At 38.4% G+C, this 24827-nt stretch overlaps 1 pseudogene; it reads right to left on the reverse strand.

The window, feature by feature from the left end:
- LOC100358295 (large ribosomal subunit protein uL24-like) overlaps positions 1-16235 on the reverse strand; it is a 61293-nt pseudogene extending 45058 nt beyond the window's left edge.
- Positions 16236-24827: the final 8592 nt, after the last annotated feature.

The raw sequence follows: 24827 nt of genomic DNA on the forward strand, positions 1-24827 counted from the left end.
TGCCCCTCTTCTGATCCAGCTCTCCGCTGTGGCCTCAGAAAGCAGAAGAAGGTGCCCCCTGCACCGATGTGGGAGGCCTGGAGGAAGCTCCTGGCTCCTGCCTCCGGATCAGCTCAGCTCAGGCCATTGCAGCCATTTGGGTAATGAACCAGTGGTTGGAAGACCCTTCTCTTTGTCTCTCTCTCACTGTCTATAACTCTATCTCTCAAATAAATAAATAAAATCTTTATTTTAAAAAAAAGTTCCATTAAGAAGGGCTTGGGGACAACATTGTGGTATAGCGGGTTGGGCCAACATCTGCAACCCATGCATCCCATATGGGTGCCAGTTCAAGTCCTGGCTACTCTACTTCCAATCCAGCTCCCTCCTGATGTGCCTGGGAAACCAGCAGAGGACAGCCCGAGTGCATGAACTGCCGCACCCACGTGGGAGACCCAGAAGAAACTCCGATGTCTCCTGGCTTCAGCCTGGTCCAGCCCTGGCCATTGTGGTCATTTGGGGGTGAACCAGTGTATAGACAACCTCTCCTGTCTGTGTTTCCCTCTCTTGCTGTTAAGTCTTTCAAGTAAATAAATAAATCTTTAAAAAGCACACAGTCTCTACCCACATGTCTTAATAACTTTCTAAAGCCCTCACCTCTTAATACCATTACATTGGCAATTAAGATTGTTGGCATATAGCTCTTTCTAATAATTCCTGATGATTCTTTTAATTTCTGTGGTATCTGTTGTTACATTTCCTCTTTCATCTCTAATTTATTAATGTGGGCCTTCTCCCTCTTTTTTTGGTTAGTTGGGCCAATGGCGTATCAATTTTATTTTTTCAAAAAAACAGCTCTTCATTTCACTGATATTTTTAATTTTTTGTTTCAATTTTGTTTATATCTTCTCTAATTTTAATTATTTCTTTCCTCCTACTAATTTGGGGTTTGGTTTGTTGTTGTTTTCTAGAACCTTGAGATACATTGATATTATAAATGAGATACAGTACCAAATTATGGTATCTCTCCAATTTCTTGATGTAGGTAAATTGCTATAAACTTCCCTCTTAACACTACTTTTGCCAAATACTATAAGTTTTGATATGTTGTATTGTCCTCTTCATTCATTTCCAGAAATTTTTTATTTCTCTTTTTATTTTTTTTCTATGAACCACTGTTCATTTAGGAGCATGTTATTCAGTCTCTATGCGTATGCATATGTTCTAGAGATTCTTCAGTTGTTGATTTATAGCTTCATTCCATTGTGGTCAGAGAAGATGCATGATATGATTTTGATTTTTTTTTTTTAATTTGCTGAGACTTGCTTTGTGACCTAGCATGTGGTATATCCTAGAAAAGTTCCATGCACTGGTGAGAAGAATGTGTATTCTGTAATTTTGGAGTGAAAAGTTCTGTAGATATCAGTTAGGTCCATTTGATACATAGTGTTGATTAAATCTGTTGTTACTTTGCTGATTTTCTGTCTGGATGATCTGCCCATTGCTGAAAGTAGGGTATTGAAGTTCTCTGTTACTACTGTATTAGAGTCTATGTCTCCCTTTAGATCCATTAACATTTCTTTTAAATAGCCAAGTGCCCTGTAATTAGTTGCATATGTGTTTATTATAGTCAAATCTTTCTGTTGAATTGATCCTTTAATCATTACATAATGCCCTTCTTCATCTCTTTTAACAGTGTTATGTTAAAGTCTATTTTGTCTGATATTAGGATGGTATACCGGCTCCTTTTTGGTTTCTGTTAGCATGGACTATCTTTTTCCATCCTTTCACTTTCAGTCTGCAGGTATCTTTGTTGGTAAGGTGTGATTCTTTTAGGCAGTTAATAGATGGGTCTTTTTTTAAATCCATTCAGCCAATCTGCATCTTTTAACAGGAGATTTGAGACCATTTACATTCAAGGTTACTATTGATAAGTTATGATTAGGACCTGTCATTTTCCCATAAATATTCCTACTGTTTACTTTGAATTTCCTTTGAACTTTTACTGGGAAATTTTCTGCTTTCACACTCTTTCATAGTGATGACCATGTTTCTGTGTGTAGCACATCCTTAAGCATCTTTTATAAGGCTAGATGAGTGATGACAAATTATTTCAATTTATGTTTGTTATGGAATGTCTTTATTATCACCTTAATTTCTAAATGGAAGTTTTTCAGGGTATGGTATTCTGGGTTGACAGGGTTTTTTTTTCCTCTCTCTCTTAAGACTTGAACTCTGTCTCGCCATTCTCTCCTAACCTGTAGGGTTTCTGATGAGAAGTCAGCTGTGGGTCTAATTAAAGATCCTCTGAAAGTAATCTGATATTTCCATTGTGCACATTTTAGAATGATTTCTTCATGTTTTGCTGTTGAAAGCTTGACTACAATGTGTTGTGGTGAAGGTCTTTCTTGGTCATGTCTATTAGGAATTCTATGTGCTTCCTGTACTTGACATCCATTTCTTTCTTCAAATTGGGGGAGTTTTCTGTAAGTATTTCACTAAATAGGCCTTCAAATCCATTCTCTTTTTCCACATCTTCAGAAACTCCTAAGACCCACATATTTGGTCATTTGATAGTATCCCCTAAATCTCCAACACTGTTTTTAATTTTTCTGATTTCTTCTTTTTTTTTTTTTTGTCTGACTCTAAAATTTCCAAAGATTTGTCTTTTATCTTGGATATTTTTTCTTCTGCCTCACCAAGTCTGTTGTTAATGCTTTCCACCACATCTTTTTATTTGATCTATTAAATTCTTAATTTCTAATATTTCACTGTGATTTATCTTTAAAATTTCAATTTTATAGGAAAAATTTTCATTCATGTTATGTACGGATTTCCTTAATTCATGGGTTTGCTTCTGATTGCTTTTGAATAATCCTATAATTAATCTTTTGAATTCCATTTCCAGCATTTCATCAATCTCTTTATCTTCACATTCTAATAATGAAGTGTTATTGTGTTCCTTTGGAGGTGCACTGGTCATGTTGTCATTCTTGTTTCTTGAATTTCTGCATTTACTTTTAGGCATTTGTGGAGATGCTTGTTGGTTCTTTTCCTTAGATGGCTTTATCTTTGGACTATGCCTGTGTGGTTTAGTGGAGTGTCTGCTCTTTCAGTGACTACCCAGAGGTGTGTGCTGGATGTGGCCAGGGAGCTCTGGTCAGTGTTGCAGAGTGGAATGATTATCCAGGATGACATCCAAGTTGGGTGTAGCAGATCTCTCTTTTTTTTATCAGAAGGGAGGTTTTGATCAGCTCTGTTGCTGTATTCAAACCCTCACCTCCTCTCTTCCAAGGTGATCAATGCCCAGGCGTTAGCCCACAGTGGGTGCAATACTCTTCCAACACTGCCATAGGACTGCATAAAGGATCTGTGCATTCCTCAGTGTGAGCACAGATCCCATTGCAATGACACACTGCAGGCAATCAGGTAGTTATGAATGTGTGGAGCTGCTCACTGGGATTGCCCAGAGACCCAGCTACACCCTGCACCCTTTCGTGCAGTCACAGTGTTCCCACAATATCAGCTCCCACAGTCATGGGGTGCTGAGGATCTTCTCCCCACCCCCAGTCTGTCCCATTTACAGAGAAGGAACTATGGCTAGCCTGTGTGTGTTCCACCTAAGCAGTTTGAGCCCCAGAGCCTGTGTCATGCTGGGAGGCTGGGGGTACCTCACAGTCCTGCATGGGTACCCAGCCTCCTGTCAGTTCTCCCACCCAGACTCAGGCATCTCCTCTTGGCTGGTTGCTGGATGTGCAGACACGAACTGGCACAGGTGTTGTATATGTCCAAAATGGAGTCTGTCCTCCCTTAGCTGGTTGCCAGACACCATTGTCAGGGGGACAGGAAGAGAGAAACATGGCCCTTTTATTCCTCTAGGTTGTCAGGTACCCTGCCCCCACAGGGCTCATGGTAGGCTCTTCCCTAGCTCTATTGCCAGTGGCATAGGCTGCTGCAGTTTGTTCTCATCTCACTCTCCATAGCTGGCACTCAGATTCTCGGCTCTTAGGCTTCTGTGTTGTACCTGTGCTCATGCTGCATGTCTGCACCTTGCACTCAGATCCATGGTGTTCCTCTTCCTTCCATAGAATTTCCACTGCGGTTTTATCCCTAACTCTTCCTGAGAATACACTCTCTCCACTTTTTTTTTTTAACTATCTTCCCTATCCTATAGCAGAAAGCTCCCTGTTCCTCCATCTTGGAATCTCTCCCTTTGGCATGCTTTTTAATTTTTTGCTGAAAGTCAGGTGTATCATATAGTGTAGTAAATACTGAGTTAAAAAGAGCTTTACTATGACAATTTATTTTATCCTGGCCAGGAATTGGTTGTGTTTGGTATTTTTTGTAGCTATGGGTACAAAGAGGTTTCAAATTCCTCCACTGTCATTTTTGCTTTTTTTTAATTCATCTCTTTACTCTGAGACTTCTGTTTATACTAGTTCTTAGAGTGAATCTGTCTCTTACTACTCTTTCAGCTGGAAACCACTGTTCCTATTCCTGGGAGCTTATGATTGTGATGGTGATGAGGTACTGGGATATGAAGGAACTGATGTTTTTTCTAATCTTAGTCTTTGGAGTGCATTATGGGCCTGTGCCTAGGGACTATGCCCTTTACAAGTGTTTCTGCTTATTCATCCCCTGATCTCTAACTGTCCTCCACTACACAGGTTATTCTCTAGTGTTCCCAGTCTGTGTACTTAAGGTCCTCTCCACTATATATTTAGTTTTTTTCCCTCAAGTAACACAAGGAAGCTATGATAGAGCAGCATTCCCTTCACCCAGATTAATGAGATGTCTCTGGTACCAAGTAGCAGTGTTGGACTTCCTGGAGATTAAACCTTTTGTTCTCTAAAGATGAAGGATCTGGGTGACGTTCACAAACACTAGGGCCATTTAGAGGGAGATCAGCAGGGATCTTTCCCAGGATTCTTGATCCTGTGAGAGCCTGGGTTCCTATAGGAAAAACCTGGAAAAACGTGAGTACCTCAACATGACTATGATTTCTAGGACCTTCTCGGTCTCATACTTGTCTTCTATTAATTCATCACATTTTCCAGTTTAAGATTTCTTCTTATTTACACAGCATCTACCCAATGACTCCTGCTCTAGGAAAATAAATGCGTAGGTTTGGAGTTCATCTCTCCAAATTCGGGGTTGGTGGTATTCCCTGCAATGTCAGTTATCTGATGTGTCCAAGAAAAGTTGCTAATATTCAGCTTGTCCAGTTTTTTATTCTTATAAGGATTGGAATGATGATTTCCAAGACTTTCATAAATCTGAGCCAGGTCCTAAGTCTCTGTAATACAGTTTTAATAAATTGTGGTATCCTATTTTAAATTATGTCAATGGTTAATTGTATCCTAATTCAGATCCTACTCTTCTATGATTCAAATATTCATTTTTCTCAACCACAGTATAAAATATCCATGAAATTTATATCCATATCATTGTATTAATTATTATTCAAGTTGAGAATTAATATGAATTTAGAGATTATTTGTTCATTGCATTGTCATTTGAAACAACTTATGTTTAACCCCCATATTACACATAAGTATTTTTGATAGTGATGCCTTCCATTATCCGTAAGTATTTTGATAGTGATGCCTTACATTCAGATAAAAACATTTTTGTACATGTTTAACCTTCCTATAACTCAATAATAAAGAATTACTATTGTCACTTAGTTTCGATTCATATTTCAATGGATTTTTAATTCCTCTTGTAATTTTAAAAAATGTGAATGATTTATCTAAGCACATCAGGCTGAAATGAAGGAAAAATCAGAACTAAAACTCAGTGCTTATACTTTTCAACTTCGTGTAGACTTTTCTCCACTTGAGAAACCAGCTGTTTTTAGCATGATGCTGACCACTTAATGTAATTTTTCTGCTCTATTCTTAGTACAAAAGAATGCACACCTGCTTCTCAGCTTTGCAAAGTGTACTTTCCAGGGCAACCTTTTGTACAGAATGCTCAAAAAGTCACCTATAACTCAATGCTCCCTTCATTTACTTTTTTTTAACTTTTATTTAATGAATATAAATTTCCAAAGTACGATTTATGGATTACAATGGCTTCCCCCACATACCGTCTCTCCCACCCACTACCCTCCCCTTTCCCACTCCCTCTCCCCTTCCATTCACATCAACATTCCTTTTCGATTATCTTAATATACAGAAGGTCAGCTTAGTATACATTAAGTAAGGATTTCAACAGTTTGCTCCAACACAGAAACATAAAGTGAAAAATAATAGATGATTTTTTTTAAATGATGATGAAATCAGATCAGACCTATTGTCATGTTTAATCCCAGTGAGAGTCAAGTTGGGAGTTGATAATTTCTTTTTTTTTTTTTTTTACAGAGGATCAGTTTAGTATACATTAAGTAAAGATTTCAACAGTTTGCACCCCCATAGAAACACAAAGTGAAATATATTGTTTGAGTACTCGTTATAGCATTAAATCTCAATACACAGCACATTAAGGACAGAGATCCTACATGAGGAGTAAGTGCACAGTGACTCCTGTTGTTGACTTTACCAATTGACACTCCTGTCTATGGCATCAGTAGTCTCCCCATGCTCCAGTCATGAATTTCCAAGGCTATGGAAGCCCTCTGAGTTCTCCGATTCTTATCTTGTTTAGACAAGGTCATAGTCAAAGTGGAGGTTCTCTCCTCCCTTCAGAGAAAGGTACCTCCTACTTTGAAGACCTGTTCTTTCCACTGGGATCTCACTCGCAGAAATCTTTTGCCAGAGTATCTTGGCTTTCCATGCCTGAAATCCTCTCATGGGCTTTTCAGCCAGATCCGAATGCCTTTAGGGCTGATTCTGAGGCCAGAGTGCTATTTAGGACATCTGCCATTCTATGAGTCTGCTGAGTATCTCACTTCCCATGTTGGATCACTCTCCCCTTTATTTATTCCATCGGTTAGTGTTAGCAGGTACTAGACTTGTTTATGTGCTCCCTTTGACTCTTAGTCCTTTCATTATGATCAATTGTGAACTGAAATTGATCACTTGGAATAGTGAGATGGCATTGGTATATGCCACCTTGATGGGACTGAATTGGAATCCCCTGGTATGTTTTTAACTCTACCATTTGGGGCAAGTCAGCTTGAGCATGTCCCAAATTATACATCTCTTCCCTCTCTTATTCCCACTCTTATGTTTAACAGAGATCACATTTCAGTTAATTTTTAACACTTAAGAATAACTGTGTATTAATTACAGAATTAAACCAGTCATATTACATAGAACAGACAAAAAAACTACTAAGAGGGATAATGTATTAAGTTGTTCATTAACAGTCAGGGCTATGCTGATCAAGTCACCGTTTCCCATAGTGTCCATTTCACTTCAACAGGTTTCCTTTTTGGTGTTCAGTCAGTTGTCACCGATCAGGGAGAACATATGGTATTTGTCCCTTTGGGACTGGCTTATTTCACTCAGCATGATGTGTTCCAGATTCTTCCATTTTGTTGCAAATGACTGGATTTCGTTGTTTCTTACTGCGGTATAGTATTCTAAAGAGTACATATCCCATAATTTCTTTATCCAGTCTACCGTTGATGGGCATTTAGGTTGGTTCCAGGTCTTAGCTATTGTGAATTGAGCTGCAATAAACATTAGGCTGCAGACCGCTTTTTTGTTTGCCAATTTAAATTCCTTTGGGTAAATTCCAAGGAGTGGGATGGCTGGGTCGAACGGTAGGGTTATCTTCAGGTTTCTGAGGAATCTCCAGACTGACTTCCATAGTGGCTTGACCAGTTTGCATTCCCACCAACAGTGGGTTAGTGTCCCTTTTTCCCCACATCCTCACCAGCATCTGTTGTTGGTAGATTTCTGCATGTGAGCCATTCTAACCGGGGTGAGGTGAAACCTCATTGTGGTTTTGATTTGCATTTCCCTGATTGCTAATGACCTTGAACATTTTTTCATGTGCCTGTTGGCCATTTGGATTTCCTCTTTTGAAAAATGTCTATTGAGGTCCTTGGCCCATCTCTTAATTGGGTTGTTGGTTTTGTTTTTGTGGAGTTTCTTGATCTCTTTGTAGATTCTGGTTATTAACCCTTTATCTGTTGCATAGTTTGCAAATATTTTTTCCCATTCTGTCGGTTGTCTCTTCACTCTCCTGACTGTTTCTTTTGCAGTACAGAAACTTCTCAATTTGATGCAATCCCAATAGTTAATTTTGGCTTTGACTGCCTGTGTCTCCCGGGTCTTTTCCAGAAACTCTTTGCCTGTGCCAATACCTTGAAGGGTTTCTCCAATGTTCTCTAGTAACTTGATGGTGTCAGGTCGTAGATTTAGGTCTTTAATCCATGTTGAGTGGATTTTTGTGTAAGGTGTAAGGTAGGGGTCTTGCTTCATGATTCTGCACGTGGAAATCCAATTTTCCCAGCACCATTTATTGAATAGATTGTCCTTACTCCAGGAATTAGTTTTAGATCCTTGATCAAATATAAGTTGGCTGTAGATGTTTGGGTTGATTTCTGGTGTTTCAATTCTGTTCCATTGGTCTATCCATCTGTTTCTGTACCAGTACCATGTGGTTTTGATTACAACTGCCCTGTAGTATGTCCTGAAATCTGGTATTGTGATGCCTCCGGCTTTGTTTTTGTTGTACAAGATTGCTTTAGCTATTCGAGGTCTCTTGTGCCTCCATATGAATTTCAGCACCAATTTTTCCAGATCTGAGAAGAAGGTCTTCGGTATTTTGATTGGTATTGCATTGAATTTATAAATTGCTTTTGGGAGAATGGACATTTTGATGATATTGATTCTTCCAATCCATGAGCATGGAAGATTTTTCCATTTCTTGGTATCCTCTTCTATTTCTTTCTTTAAGGTTTTGTAATTCTCATCGTAGAGCTCTTTAACGTCCTTGGTTAAGTTTATTCCAAGGTATTTGATTGTCTTTGTAGCTATTGTGAATGGGATTGATCTTAGAAGTTCTTCCTCAGCCATGGCATTGTCTGTGTATACAAAGGCTGTTGATTTTTGTGCATTGATTTTATACCCTGCTACTTTGCCAAAATCTTCTATGAGTTCCAATAGTCTCTTAGTAAAGTTCTTTGGGTCCCCTAAATAAAGAATCATGTCATCTGCAAAGAGAGATAGTTTGAGTTCTTCCTTCCCAATTTGTATCCCTTCAATTTCTTTTTCTTGCCTAATAGCTCTGGCTAGAACCTCCAGAACTATATTGAATAGCAGTGGTGAGAGTGGACATCCCTGTCTGGTACCAGATCTCAGTGGAAATGCTTCCTACTTTTCCCCATTCAATAGGATATTGGCTGTGGGTTTTTCATAGATTGCTTTGATTGTATTGAGGAATGTTCCTTCCAAACCCAGTTTGCTTAGAGTTTTCATCATGAACGGGTGTTGTATTTTATCAAATGCTTTCTCGGCATCTATTGAGATAATTATATGGTTTTTCTTCTGCAGTCTGTTAATGTGGTGTATCACATTGATTGTCTTGCGCACATTAAACCATCCCTGCATACCAGGGATAAATCCCACTTGGTCTGGGTGGATGATCTTTCTGATGTGTTGTTACATTCTATTGGCGAGAATTTTATTGAGGATGTTTGCATCTATGTTCATCAGGGATATTGGTCTGTAATTCTCTTTCAGTGCTGCATCTTTTTCTGGCTTAGGAATTAAGGTGATGCTGGCTTCATAGAAAGAATTTGGGAGGATTCCCTCTTCTTCGATTGTTCTGAATCGTTTGAGAAGAATTGGAGTTAGTTCTTCTTTAAATGTCTGGTAGAATTCAGCAGTGAATCCATCTGGTCCTGGGCTTTTCTTTGTTGGGAGGGCCTTTATTACTGTTTCAATTTCTGTCTCAGTTATGGGTCTATTTAGGTTTTCGATGTCTTCCTGGTTTAATTAGGTAGGTTGCATGTGTCCAGGAATCTATCCATTTCTGATAGGTTTCCCTGTTTGCTGGCATACATGTCCTTGTAGTAATTTCTGATGATTCTTTTTATTTCTGTGGTGTCTGTTGTTACGTTTCCTTTTTCATCTCTGATTTTATTGATTTGGGTCTTTTCTCTTCTTTTTTTAGTTAGTTGGGCCAATGGGGTGTCAATTTTGTTTATTTTTTCAAAAAACCAGCTTCTCGCTTGGCTGATTTTTTGTAGTGTTTTTTTGGATTCAATCCTGTTGATTTCTTCTCTGATTTTAATTATTTCTCTTCTCCTACTAGATTTGGGTCTGGTTTGCTGTAGGTTTTCTAGATCCTTGAGGTGAATTGAAAGCTCATCTAGTTGGTGCCTTTCCAATTTCTTGATGTAGGCACCTATTGATATAAACTTTCCTCTTAACACTGCTTTTGCTGCGTCCCATAAGTTTTGGTATGTTGTGCTGTTATCCTCATTTACTTCCAGAAAGTTTTTATTTCTCTTTTGATTTCTTCTATGACCCATTGTTCATTCAGGAGCATGTTGCTCAATCTCCATGTGTTTGCGTATGCTCTAGGGATTCCTGAGTTGCTAATTTCCAACTTCATTCCTTTATGGTCTGAGAAGCTGCATGGTATGATTCTAATTCTTTTGAATTTGCTGAGACTTGCTTTATGGCCTAGTATGTGGTCAATCATAGAGAAGGTTCCATGTACTGCTGAGAAGAATGTAAAATCTTTAGCTGTAGGATTGAAAGTTCTGTATATATCTGTTAGATCCATTTGGGCTATAGTGTCGTTTAAATCTACTGTATCCTTGTTGATCTTCTGTGCTATTGATCTGTCTATTTCTGAAAGTGGAGTATTGAAGTCCCCCAGTACTATTGTATTGGGGTCTAAGTCTCCCTTTAAGTCCGTTAACAAATCTTTTAGATAAACCGGTGCCCTGTAGTTAGGTGCATATACATTGATAATTGTTATATCTTCCTGTTGAATTGATCCCTTAATCATTATGTAGTGTCCCTCTTTGTCTCTCTTAACGGTTTTTGTGGTAAAGTTTATGGTGTCTGATATTAAGATGGCTACGCCTGCCCTTTTTTAATTTCTGTTGGCACGGTATATCTTTTTCCAGCCTTTCACTTTCAGTCTGTATGGATCTTTGTTGGAAAGATGTGTTTCTTGTAAGCAGCAAATAGATGGGTTTTGTTTCTTAACCCAATCAGCCAATCGGTGTCTTTTAAGTGGACAGTTCAGGCCATTCACGTTCAATGTGACTAATGATAAGTGGTAACTTTGCCCTGCCATTTGCCAAAGATAAGTTCTAATATATGCTTTGAATTCCCTGTGATCTTTTGCTGTGAGCTTTCCTTCCTTGGTTTCCTTCCTTTACCTTCTTTCATATTGATGACCGTGTTTCTTTGTTTCTGTGTGTAACACATCTTTAAGCATCTTTTGCAGGGCTGGACGAGTGGCAACAAATTCTTTCAATTTCTGTTTGCTATGAAAAGTCTTTATTTCACCTTCATTCACAAATGATAGCTTTGCAGGATATAATATTCTGGGCTGGCAGTTGTTCTCTCTTAGTACCTGGGCTATATCTCGCCATTCCCTCCTAGCTTGTAGAGTTTCTGATGAGAGGTCAGCTGTGAGTCTGATTGGAGATCCTCTGAGAGTAATCTGACGTTTCTCTCTTGCACATTTTAGGATCTTTTCTTTATGCTTCACTGTGGAGAGTTTAATTACAACGTGTCGTGGTGAGGATCTCTTTTGGTCGTGTTTATTAGGGGTTCTGTGAGCTTCCTGTACTAGGATGTCTCTGTCCTTCTCCAAACCTGGGAAATTTTCTGCTAATATCTCACTAAAAAGGCCTTCTAATCCTTTCTCCCTCTCCATGCCTTCAGGAACTCCTAGAACCCGAATGTTGTGTTTTTTAATAGTATCCTGAAGATTCCCGACAATATGTTTTAGATTTCTAATTTCCTCTTCTTTTCTTTGGTCTGACTGTATCCTTTCCTGTTCTCTGTCTTCTAAGTCCGATATTCTCTCTTCTGCTTCACCCATTCTGTTTGTAAGGCTCTCTATTGTGTTTTTCATTTGATCTATTGAATTCTTCACTTCAGTCACTATCCCAGTTTCCTGTTGTACTAGTTGCTTCATTTCATTTTGATTCCTCCTTAATATTTCATTTTCATGAGAGAGATTTTCTATCTTGTCCATTAAGGATTTCTGTAGTTCAAGAATTTGTTTTTGAGAACTTCTTAATGTTCTTATCAATTTTTTGAGATTTGCTTCTTGCATTTCTTCTATGTCATCATCCTCATAATCTTGAATTGGGGTGTCTTTTTCATTTGAGGGCTTCATGGTGACTTCCTTGTTTTTATTACCTTGGTTTTTGCATTTGTTATTTGGCATATTGGAGATATTTGGTTTCTTCACTGTGGTGCTTTTTCTTGTTATACTATGACTCTAGATTAAGTGGACTATCTGTTTTTGATGGAGCCTTAGGGCTTGAGATGGGTGTGGCCTGAGAGCTCTGTTTGGTGTGCCAAAGGTGACACTCCCAGGTTAGGTGTGGTAAACCTCTCTCTCTCTCTTTCTTTTTTTTTTTTTTTTTATTCAAAAGGGAAGTTATTCTGCACAGCTGAACGAAGTTGGAGGTAGTTAGCAGGCAAATGATATACCCACAGGAGCCAGAGATCAGAAGTTCTTTCCCAAGGACCACACAGGGAATCTGTTCAGCCCTCAGAGTGGGCTCAAATTCTCCTTCAGTCTCCCACTGGGTTGCCAAAGTTACGGAATTGTAGCATCTCTGGAGAGTGCTCACGTGAATTCCGTGAGTTCTCTCCCCCACCGTCTCTTTTTTCACAGTCTCAGTTCAGTAGCACCACAAATTTACTAGGTCCTAATCTCCTGTTAATTCGCCCCGCCCAGAGTCAGGTTTTTCTGCTAGGCTCAGGGCCGGTGCAGACCTGAGGTCGCTCTGCTTATGACGTATGTCCAAGACGGCGCCTGCTCTTTGTCTTGCTCGCCCTTGAGAGGTGAGCGGAGAGAGAGAAACCCGTGTCCGTACCAGTCACCTTTTTTTTTTTCCTCTCTCTCTCTTCCAGTTAGCCTTGTGAAGATCCCCCCCCCCCCCGGGGCGTCATGCCCTCTAGTCTCCTCTCTCCGCTTGCCTGCCAGTGTCTCGGGCTATTGAGGTTCGGCTCACCTCGCGTTCCAGCGCTGGTGTGTTGAGTCTGCCGCTGGTGTCCCGAACTGTGGGCTCCCACGCTCTCCACGCAGGTCCGCTCCCCTTCCAGCGCCGATGTGTGGACTCGGAGCCCTGGACGTCCCAAGTCTCCCCGCTGTTTTCTGTGTGGCACACACTCCCCTTCGAGCACTGGCGCGCAGACCCTACGGCTTGCGCAGCTCGGTCCCCCGGCTCGGCTTCTCCCTTCATTTACTTTTAAATGCTGCATGTGCTAAATGCAATAGAAACAAAGAAGAACCTATTTTGAAATATTGGATATTTTCAGTCTTTCTTGGAGAATTAGATGAACATTTATTGGAATTAATTATGTGTACTTCTTGGCTACTTAATTTGGAGATCATTAAACTACTTTTTTTTTGCTTATGGTCTTATCTGCTCTTATACTATAAGTTTTCTACATCTCTTGTGAATTATGCTAAATTGTGGACTTAGTTACTTTCCTGGCCTGGAAACACTTTAAAGAAAGGTTTCATATCATATAAATCATTGCATCCATACGGCTTAACAAAAACATCTGATTTAGCCTGGATACTCACTAGAGCAGTGACATTGGGCTTGGTTTGTATTATGTTTAATAGATTCTATGATTGGGCTTTAATTCTCAAAAAGCTGCTTCCATCAGTGAAAAATAGTTCCACCTTTAAGTGCTTATTTTATTTAATCTTATCATTGTGGTGTAGTAAGATATAGAAAAGTTAAAATTCCAGTTTCTGGCATACCCAGCCCAAAGACTTAAGAAACCTATGGTAAACTCACCAAAGCACATGTTTAAAAAACTCTGGTTGGATTTTCTCCATTCTGCACCACTTTTTCTTCTGCTTTTATCTGATAAAATACTTCAAATAAGAGATCTTTTTAATATCATATTCCTTGCTTACTCCCAGAATATATATGACCACTTGGGTTTCACATTCTACCTACTGGCTAACATGGAGTGTGATACTGAAGAAAGGAAGTTTTCACGTTAATTCAGGAGGGACAAGCATCCATAAGACACAGTGCTATCTCTAGAACTCCATGGAATATTCCTGTATCAAATTCTATGATAGGAATTAAAATAATTTCAGTAGTGTAAAATGTTACTTCATACACACAAAACATGTGAAAATGGTATGGTATGGTATGTATTATTTTAAGGAAAAATTTTAAACATTTTTAAAGTTTTACCATTAATATGTATTTGTTACTTATTTATTGATTTTTTGCCTACTTCTTTGATATGCTATAATCTTGATCAAACTATATGTCTCTATATAACCAAACTATGTATAATGATCTTGTCTAAGTCTACTCAGTTTAGAAATCTTTATGTAAGAATATCTATATTGGCTGTGCGGGTAATTTTTTTAAACACACACATGCATTCATGCATGTGCACATGTAGCTGTATGCATACACACACACACACATACACAGTATTACAAGAACACGAATGATATATTCTTGAAAGGACTTCTCATGCAGCCATTTTACTTTCATGATGTGATCAACCTTTTTTTCTCTTGTGTTTCCTACCTCCATTATATTCACCCAAATAATTAATACATGTTAACAACAACTTTGAGTACTTAAATTTTCTTCCACACTAACTTGGAATATATTAAAATATGTATACTACTGAATTGTTTTATTATTTTAAAAAATTAGGATCGTAGTGTACATCATTCTCTGCATCTTGTATTTCTTATTCATTACCACTCACCTTGCAGAATATCCTTCATGACAACTGATCCAACTGTAATTTATTATTTTAAAATATTTTAATTTTAATTGCTGCATGTAGTACATGGTTTGAATATATCAAAAATCCTCAGTTCATGACATTCAACATTAAAATAAACTACATATATACATGTATATGAATATACTTATATCTAATCTAAGTCTCTGTCTCCCCTGAAAACAGGGCTTTTACTTTGTGGTCAAAATTTCCAGGAGTGGAATTGCTGGGCCAAAGCTGATGCTTATTGTAACTTTTGGTAGATTGTTATGGGTTGAATTATTTCCCCACAAAATACATTAAAATCATTCCCAATGTTACCTGTGAAGGTGATATTTGAAAATAGATTCTTTGCAGATGTAATCAATTTATGATAAAGTCACAGTGCTTTAGGGTGACTGCTGTCCTTGTCAAAAGAAGTGAATTTGGACATAGACACAGGGGAGAAGTCTATGTGAAGATGACAGTGGAGATTGAAGAGACCTATCCAGTAAGCCAAGGAATGCCAAGGAGTGCCAGCAATCACCAGAATCAAGAGGCAAGGAAGGGTCTTCCACTGGTACCTGGTGAGGGAATACATTTTTGTTGTTGTAAGCAAAGTTTTTTGTAATTTGTTATAGCAGTGCTAGGATACTAATAGATGTTGAAAGAACGTGACTCTAAAAGACAGGTGTTTTTGTTTTAGTTCCCAATTTATAACTTATGAAGTCCGTGACTCTCATTTACTATGTATTTGTTGTTGGTTTTTGGTAGGAAGTGTGCTGTAAGCAATTCCCTTTTATTTTTTTACCTGGTACTTTATTAATGAAGCCATACGTTTTAGCAAAGGATTTTTCAGCATTTGTTGATGTGATGGTGAAACTTTCCTACTTTTTTTTTACAGTGGTTTATGTTGATATATTTTTTCTTCATTTTAGCAGTTTTTAATGAAAGTTATGTAAGATTACTTTATTCCTGCATGTTCTCAATTGTTTCTCCTTATATTTGCTCTTCTTTCCTACTTGGCAAGACTTGACTTTCTGTTCGAGGATCTTTTTTGTGGTCTTTGTGCAGTTTTAGCCTAGTGAAAACCGCGTTGCTGGGGTGAATGCCTACATGGACATTTGTGCCATTAGCCTTTTCTCGCTGCATCCATTCAGTGCAGACGATGTATTTCTTCCTGTAAACTTGGGCTATGCCAATTTGCTAACATTTACAGTGTCCTAACATAACTTGCACTTCATTGCCCTTTCAGATAGGCATGGTTCGCACTTTGTACTTCTGTCTCAGCTGTTTGGGAAGATGGAGAGACATAATCTTCCTGTGAATGTGGGAAGGGACATTGAAATGCTTTTTTTGGTTCTTGCTTCAGTCAGAAGTCACAAAGGGACTGAACTTCATTCTGGTTGCTGCCACTCTGGAGATGGCTGCAAAAAGGCTATTTTGATATAATTTATGATCATTAGCCCTTGCTTGCATTCTCTGAAAAAAAAAAAAAAAACCTGCTTGGACACAATGTGCCATTCTTCTGACTTCATTAAATATGATTTTATTTTGAATGCTTCATCTCTATCCATAAGTAAGATTAGACTATACTTTTACATAAATATTTTTAAGATTTACTTTGAAAGCAGAATTACAGAGAGGCAAAGGCAGAGAAAGAGAGAGAGAGAGAGAGAGAGAGAGAGAGATGTCTTCCATCCACTGATTCACTCCCCCAGATGGCCGCAACAGGCGTAGCTGGGTCAAACCGAAGGCAAAGAGCCAGGAGCTTCCTCCAGGCCTCCCATGCAGGTGCAGGGACCCAAGGACTGGAGCCATCTTCTACTGCTTTCCCAGGCCAGAGCAGAGAGCTGGATTGGAAGTGGAGCAGGCGGGACTTGAACCATCACCCATATAGGATGCCAGTACTGCAGGCTGCAGCTTTCCTGCTAAGTCACAGTGCCATCCCCAGATTAGACTATATTTTTAACTTTTGTTGTCAAGTTTGCTATTAAAGTTGTGTTACCATCATAAAATACATTGGGGAAAGTTTAATCTTTCTCTATTCATCTGGAATATTTTAGATTATATTGAAATTAATAGTTTACCTTTAATATCATATAGACCTCACCCATAAACCCCTCAAGTTCTTGTGACTTAAAAGTGTTCATTTTGAAAAAATTAATCATTTACTTATGTTGACAAATGTTACATAATGAACTTCTCTATACACACCATCAAGGTTTAAATCAACATGGAGTTTCAGTTGACAGGGAACTTGAAATACAAATGATGGTTTGTGCTATCTTAAAGTAAATTTTATTATATAAATGAATTTCAATTGCTTTAAAAATTTAGACAGTTTGTCTAACAGTAAAGCTGAAATAATCTGTTATTTTCCCACATACATTTTCAAGTAAGTTTATTACACACTAATTGAGAGTAGTATAATGCTATACATTCCCTTCAGAGTGTGGGACCAAAGGCTTAAAGACCAAAGGCTCCCTATTTACTAATCATTAAATATCAGTTTCTTCATCTATGAAGTATGGATAATGAGTGTCTACTTCCTAGGATGGCCATGAATGTTAAATGAAATAATACATATAAGACATATTTCAAAAACTGGTGGGAAAATGGAATTAAAACATAAATTTATTTGGTGCAAACAATTCTGAAATCCACGAATAGTTGTTTTTCACAATTTACATTTTCCATGCACTTTTTTTTTTACAGGCAAAGTGGACAGTGAGAGAGAGAGACAGAGAGAGAGAAAGGTCTTCCTTTTTGCCGTTGGTTCACCCTCTAATGGCTGCCGTTGCTGGTGCGCTGCGGCCGGCGCACCGCGCTGATCCAAAGGCAGGAGCCAGGTGCTTCTCCTGGTCTCCCATGGGGTGCAGGGCCCAAGCACTTGGGCCATCCTCCACTGCACTCCCGGGCCACAGCAGAGAGCTGGCCTGGAAGAGGGGCAACCGGGACAGAATCCGGTGCCCCGACCAGGACTAGAACCCTGTGTGCCGGCGGCGCTAGGCGGAGGATTAGCCTATTGAGCCACGGCGCCGGCCTCCATGCACTTTTTAAAGACTTCTTGTATATGGTCAGTGGTGTGGGGCACCATCCAGATACCCACTTCAGAACTGACACACTCATTCTCACAGCTGCGTGGAATTAGCTGCTGATGACTTACAAGAGAGTCCCCTATGGAGTTGCCCTCTGCAGAGGGGAACTATTTGAACAAGGTTATGCCCCCATCTCAGGGGCTGTACAAGGCCAAAATAATTTTCAATTTTGTCTGTTCCTCTTGCTTCAATTCAGGATAACTCTGGAAAGCCATCCAGCTTCCACGTTCCCTATGGCATTGGTTGGAGCTTCTGTTGTTGCCCAGTGGTGCTTCCCTCACTTCTCATGGGAGTCTGTAAGGAAAGAAGCCTTGATAAGCCTACTGCATGCTCAGAATCTGTTTCCAGGGGAGCATAGCCCAAGGCAATGCTTAAAACAGAATTTGATGGATATTCAGCAAATGCTGTTATTACAAACTACTATTATTAATATCATGGATCTCAGAAAGCGCTGAATCTTGTCTGCTAACCACAGAAGTCTTCCCATTGGTGCTATGGTCAAGTTCACTCACTGTGTATCCAGTGGAATCACATTTGCTTCACACTGGAGCTTGTGCTCTGACTCTGAGCAGAAGAATGATGTAAGAAGGTTAACAGCTCCTAACACAGAGCATTTTTTCCACCTGAGCACAGTTAACAGCCTCTACCATATAAGACTATTAAGCACCAATAAGAAGCAGTGAGATTTGGGTATTTGTGTTTTGTAACTCAAAGCTCAGTATGTTGTAGGCTACACTGGTGCAAGCTGTCAGACAAAACACATTTGAAGCCAAAAGTTATAAAATACATTTGAAGCCAAAAGTTAAAGGGAAAAAATAAAATGGACTTAAACTGTTGAGAAAATATTGATTAACACTTTCTATAATTCTGAATTTTAGTCATGGATCTTCTCTATCCAGCTTGTAGAAGCCTTCATTGAAAACTGTGTGGGGGTGTGTAATGTGGCTCTATGTGGGCAAGTGCAGACTATTTGAAATGTATAAGCAGATGTATTTCACTCAACATATGTACATCAAGAAAGTGAAACAGTCAATTATGTGGCTATTGTGGTTTATCAAAGATGGGTAATGGTACCTAAATTTGATATGAGTAGGTGTTTAAAAAAAAAAAAAACTGAGACAAATTTAATTTAGCAAAGTTTACTTGGGAAAGGAAAAGGTTCTAGAACCAAGCAGTGTTCCAAACTGAAGGTGATTCAGTTATCATGTTGTTCTAGTTTTTATAACTAGAAAGAGGGGAACAAACATACAGATATTTCCTGATTGGTGCAGTTCAGCATTTGCTTAATTTGTGAATAATTTGGCAGGTTTTACCCTGTAAAGGCCAAGAGGTTGGCTACTCTGATTGGCTGGGCCTCAGTTGCTTAGCTACAACAGTATTTGATTCTAACCTGCTTTCCCATCAAACTACATTGTAGTTCATTATATGCGGAGAGCCCTTTGGGTCTACGCACCATTCAAGTATGGAGATCAAATGTATACTGGCTCAACAGAGGATAAAATATTTTGTATCAATTTGAATTTTCCCCTCTACTTCTTAAAAACATTTTTCATCTATCAAAAATATTTTAATAGTAATTTATAGAAGTCTCAGAAAAAAAAAAACTGATGGATTAAACAATTGACATTAACATAATGCTTTATTTTACCGTTATTTTATTAATATTTTCAATTTAGATGCATTATAATTAAGCTGTGTGTTCCAGTTATTCTTTGAGCAATCATCAGTGCCTTTTGTCAATAGCATTTATTTATGCTAAATGAAAAGTACAATACACATGAGAGCATTTTCTTCCATCTATCTGAAAGCTCATTATTAAAGTTTGGCTGTCTATTCCTCACATTTGTGCTGGAATTTAATGTTTTAATTATGTCACCAATCAATTAATCCCTATGAATAGCCTTTTCAGGAATGTCTAGTGTCATCAGCAATGCTAGAGGACAAGCAGGACTGATAGGACAAATAGGTTATGTACTAACACTGGAAAAAACTATATTTGCACTTCATATTGAGCATTTCTAAGTGGGGAAAATAAAGTCAATGCCTTTAATTATATAAGCTAAATGTTGGTAATTAGCCCAGTGGAGAACAGATCTATAATCTCTAACCAAATGATATGAGAAAAGAGGTTAAGCATATTGCTGAAAGAACACATGTTTATTACCTTTTTGCAGCCAATTTAATAAAAGTTTTCTGATTTTTAAAACCCACAAAAGTTTTTCAGTAATAATTCAGATCAAAAATGCTATTCCTAGCAGTCTTCACAGGCTGTGCAAATTCCAAGATTGGCAAATTGATAAGCATCATGTCTGACTTTAAAGGCAAATTTAAATTTCTAAGAGGATAAAAGAGATGAATAAATTATTTTGAAACATTCCACTTGTTCCCAAAGAAGCTGTTTTATTTCATGAATAGTGTAGGTGGGTCCTGGAGACACAACAGAGCTATTGCTATTGATAGATTGGCTTGAAATTTGATTGGCTACAATCATGCTCCAATTCGGGCACCTTCAAAAAAAGAATATGGAATCAAGAGAAATGAATTAAAAGAGAGTGTGGGAGTAAAATACAGTGGATTTAAAGACTATTTGGAAGTAGAATTAATCTCAAGGCTAGGAAGTTCTTTCAAAATATTCCATGACATGTGCCAAACTAGAAACTGGAGAATCAAATGTGATGTCCTCTGTGTCCCCTGTCTGTTCTTTGGAACCAGAGCTGTAAAATTATTGAACTGCTACATCAGGAGGAGCCAAAACAAGGTACAGCACAAATGCCTCCCAAGGTCAGTTCAAAATTAGCCTCCAAGTTTTTCTCCAGGTATGTCTCCTCCTGCAGGATTGTGGTCATTCTTTTGTTTTGTTTGTGTTTTATTTGACAGTGTCTGAAATGGCTTTATGAATGATTGTGGTCTATGTTCTTTGAAAAATCTGGGTGAGGCCTAAGAATAATGATGAAAGACATAATTGCAAATCATCAAAAGCTCAGTAATTATTTCTTATGAACAGGAGGATGTAAAAATCAAATACTTATGTAGTGACTAATTCATGCCCCAAGAAATTCCACCTATACCACATCAATAACTTTTCACATTTACTCTTGGGGGACTTAAATGTAAGGTCCTCATTTTGACAGTTGAGAAAAATGAAGTTTAGAGGGTCACAAAGTGAGAAGCAAGAACCACTTTTAGTGTGGTGTTATATAAGTGCCCACTCTTCAGTCTCCTCAAGATTCCTTGACTTATTGAGGTAGAAGGGTAGACTTATTGAGGAAGAAGGGACATAATATAGGAAAATAAAAAATTATCTACTAGCAAGTAGACATTTTATTGACAGAAAGTATTTAACATATCATCTGGCATGTAGTCATTAAATCATAAACACAGGAGTTCACAAACAAGTGTTCTGGTACCCAGGGGAGATACAATGAAAACGTTAATATTCAAATTGGACACAGGGTCCTTGAAAACTTAATAGAATACACTTAAGAGGATGTGAAAGGCATTGCCAATGGCGAGACCCTCATGTTCAAAGGCTCATAGGTGGCTAATCAAAGGTGAGTTAGAGAGAAAACAATCAGCCACTGTGACTATAAGAGTTTAGTGGAAGAAAGGCTAACATTAAGTTTAGGTTTAGTCTAGCCACCTTATATTTAAGTTCACAAACCCCCTTATTTAGCACTTATAGAATTTACAATACAATTAGCTGAGATCTTCTATTTATGAGTCATGAAAAAACAGAAGAATAATAATCATGGATATAAGAAATCAGAAAATGTGGGTGATATCAATGAAAATTTTATAAACCACATATTTTTACTTTAGCCTTAGTATTGGGAGAATTTTCATAGTAGTTATTATGTTATACAGCTAACCCATCTTACCACTGATATTTATTGCATTTCAATACTGTAACATAAACTCAGTGACTTCAAACAACACAAAATTGTAATCAGACAGTTCTGAAGGTCAGCAATTCAAAATGGTTTTCAGTAGGCTAAAATCAAGGTGATAGCTAGGCTGCATTCCTTCTTGGTGCTCTAGGGGAGAATTCATCTCCTTGACTTTTCTAGCTTCTAGAGGCTGCCTGCATTGTTTGTTTTATGGCACCCTTCCAGTAGTCCCATTACTCTGACCTCTAGTTTTTTCATCATATCTTATTTTCTGATTCTGACTCTCCTACCTCCCTCTTCCATTTATAATGACCCTGTTGATTACAGTGGGCTCATTCAGATAGTGTAGTCATCCCAGCTCAGGATCCTTAATTTAATTACATCTGCAAAGTCCCTTTTGCCATGTAAGGTAACATAGTCACAAGTTCTTGGGATTTAAGATATGGATATCCTCTGGTAGCTGTTAATTTGCTTAAAACACCAACACATGACAAAACACCACTTCTTTAGATTCATCCATCCAACAATTCCAAATGGGGAAAAGAAGCACATATGTGGATATGAATTGACAGATCATATGTCTATGATTATTGTATCACTTTGACCATCCATTCAACCCTCTCAGCCTCACCAACAGCATTTGAAAAACTACACTATTTCATCCATCTCTAAATTCTGTTGTGGAGATTAAAGAGATAATACAGGTGAAAATATCTGGAGCATTATGTATGGCAAGCCAGTAACTAAAATAGAAATAATGGCATTCTGTGGGTACTATCAAAATGTTTTAATGTTTGTTCATTTGTTTGTTTTCGTCTACTTGAAAGACGCAGAGAGTAAGAAATAGATATATATATAGAGAGAGAGATCTTCCATCCACTGGTTACTCCACAAATGCCCACAACAGCCAGGAAGGCCAGGCTGAAGCCAAGAACCAGGAACTCCTTCCAGGTCTCCCATATAGATTGCAGGGACCCCAGAACTTCATTCATCTTCTGCTTTCCCAAAGAATGCATCAGCAGGAAGTAGGATCAAAAGCAAAGGTGTCAGGACTCCACAAATCAGCACTCCAACATGGGACGTGGGCATCCCAAGCAGCGGCTTAACCTGCTGTGCCATAACACCTGACACCCCCCATAATTTTCATAAGCATTTTATACTAAAGTGCATAATGTGTACCTACAGGTAGATTGAACATTTTTTATTAATTCAAAGAAAACTAATTTAAAATACAATAAAACCATTATTGAGAATAATGGGGTCCATTTACTTATGTCTTTTATCAATTCTCAATATAGTGGAGAAGATTTTCAACTTTCCTTTCAATATTTTCATGACACAAAGTGAAATTATTGACTTGCCCCAAATGGTAGAGTTAGAAACATACCAGGGTACTCCAATTTAATCCCATCAAGGTGGCATGTACCAATGCCATCTCACTATTCCAAGTGATCAATTTCAGTTCACAATTGATCATAATGAAAGGACTAAGAGTCAAAGGGAGCACATAAGCAAGTCTAGTACCTGCTAACACTAACCGATAGAATAAATAAAGGGGAGAGTGATCCAACATGGGAAGTGAGATACTCAGCAGACTCATAGAATGGCAGATGTCCTAAATAGCACTCTGGCCTCAGAATAAGCCCTAAAGGCATTCAGATCTGGCTGAAAAGCCCATGAGAGTATTTCAGGCATGGAAAGCCAAGACACTCTGGCAAAAGATCTCTGTGAGTGAGATCTCAGTGGAAAGAACAGGTCTTCAAAGAAGGAGGTACCTTTCTCTGAAGGGAGGAGAGAACCTCCACTTTGACTATGACCTTGTCGAAACAAGATAAGAATCGGAGAACTCAGAGGGCTTCCATAGCCTTGGAAACTCATGACTGGAGCATAGGGAGATTACTGATGCCATAGACAGGAGTGTCAATTGGTAAAGTCAACAACAGGAGTCACTGTGCACTTACTCCTCATGTAGGATCTCTGTCCTTAATGTGCTGTGCATTGAAATTTAATGCTATAACGAGTACTCAAACAGTATATTTCACTTTGTGTTTCTATGGGGGTGCAAACTGTTGAAATCTTTACTTAATGCATACTAAACTGATCCTCTGTAAAAAAAAAAAAAAAAAGAAAAAACTATCAACTCCCAACTTGACTCTCACTGGGATTAAACATGACAATAGGTCTGATCTGATTTCATCATCATTAAAAAAAAAATCATCTATTATTTTTCACTTTATGTTTCTGTGTGGGAGCAAACTGTTGAAATCCTTACTTAATGTATACTAAGCTGATCTTCTGTATATTAAGATAATCGAAAATGAATCTTGATGTGAATGGAAGGGGAGAGGGAGTGGGAAAGGGGAGGGTTGTGGGTGGGAGGGACGGTATGGGGGGGAAGCCATTGTAATCCATTATTCGTACTTTGGAAACTTATATTCATTAAATAAAAAAAAAAGAATAAAGCATTAAACATGAAAAAAAAATATAAAAAAAAAAGAAATATTTCCATAGTTAAATTAAATCATCAGCAATTTGTGGTTAATCCTGAGATTTGTCTACTCAATTCCATACTTCTTTTTTTAATATTTGTTTCTTTATTTGAAAGGAAGAGTTAGAGAAAGGCATAGGCAGAGAGAGAGAGAGAGAGAGAGTTCTTCCATTCGGTGGTTCAGGCCCCAAATGGCTGCAACGGCCAGAGCTGCACTGATCCAAAGCCATAAGCCAGGAGCTTCTCCCAGATCTCCTACGTGGGTGCAGGGGCCCAAGCACTTGGGCCATCTTTCACTGCTCTCCCAGGCCATATCAGAGAACTGGATCGGAAGTGGAGCAGCTGGGACTCGAACCAGCACCCATATGGGATACCGGCACTGCACGCAGCAGCTTCACCCACAGTGTCACAGCGCTGGCCCCTCAATACCAAACTTCTAAGGATGCTTTTGGGTCAGTTGAATTTGCTTCTAGTTCAGGCAGATCCTCCATAAATTATTCTATGTTAATGGGGATGA

Source organism: Oryctolagus cuniculus, chromosome X (assembly GCF_964237555.1).
Source record: "Oryctolagus cuniculus chromosome X, mOryCun1.1, whole genome shotgun sequence".
Taxonomy (NCBI): Eukaryota; Metazoa; Chordata; class Mammalia; order Lagomorpha; family Leporidae; genus Oryctolagus; species Oryctolagus cuniculus.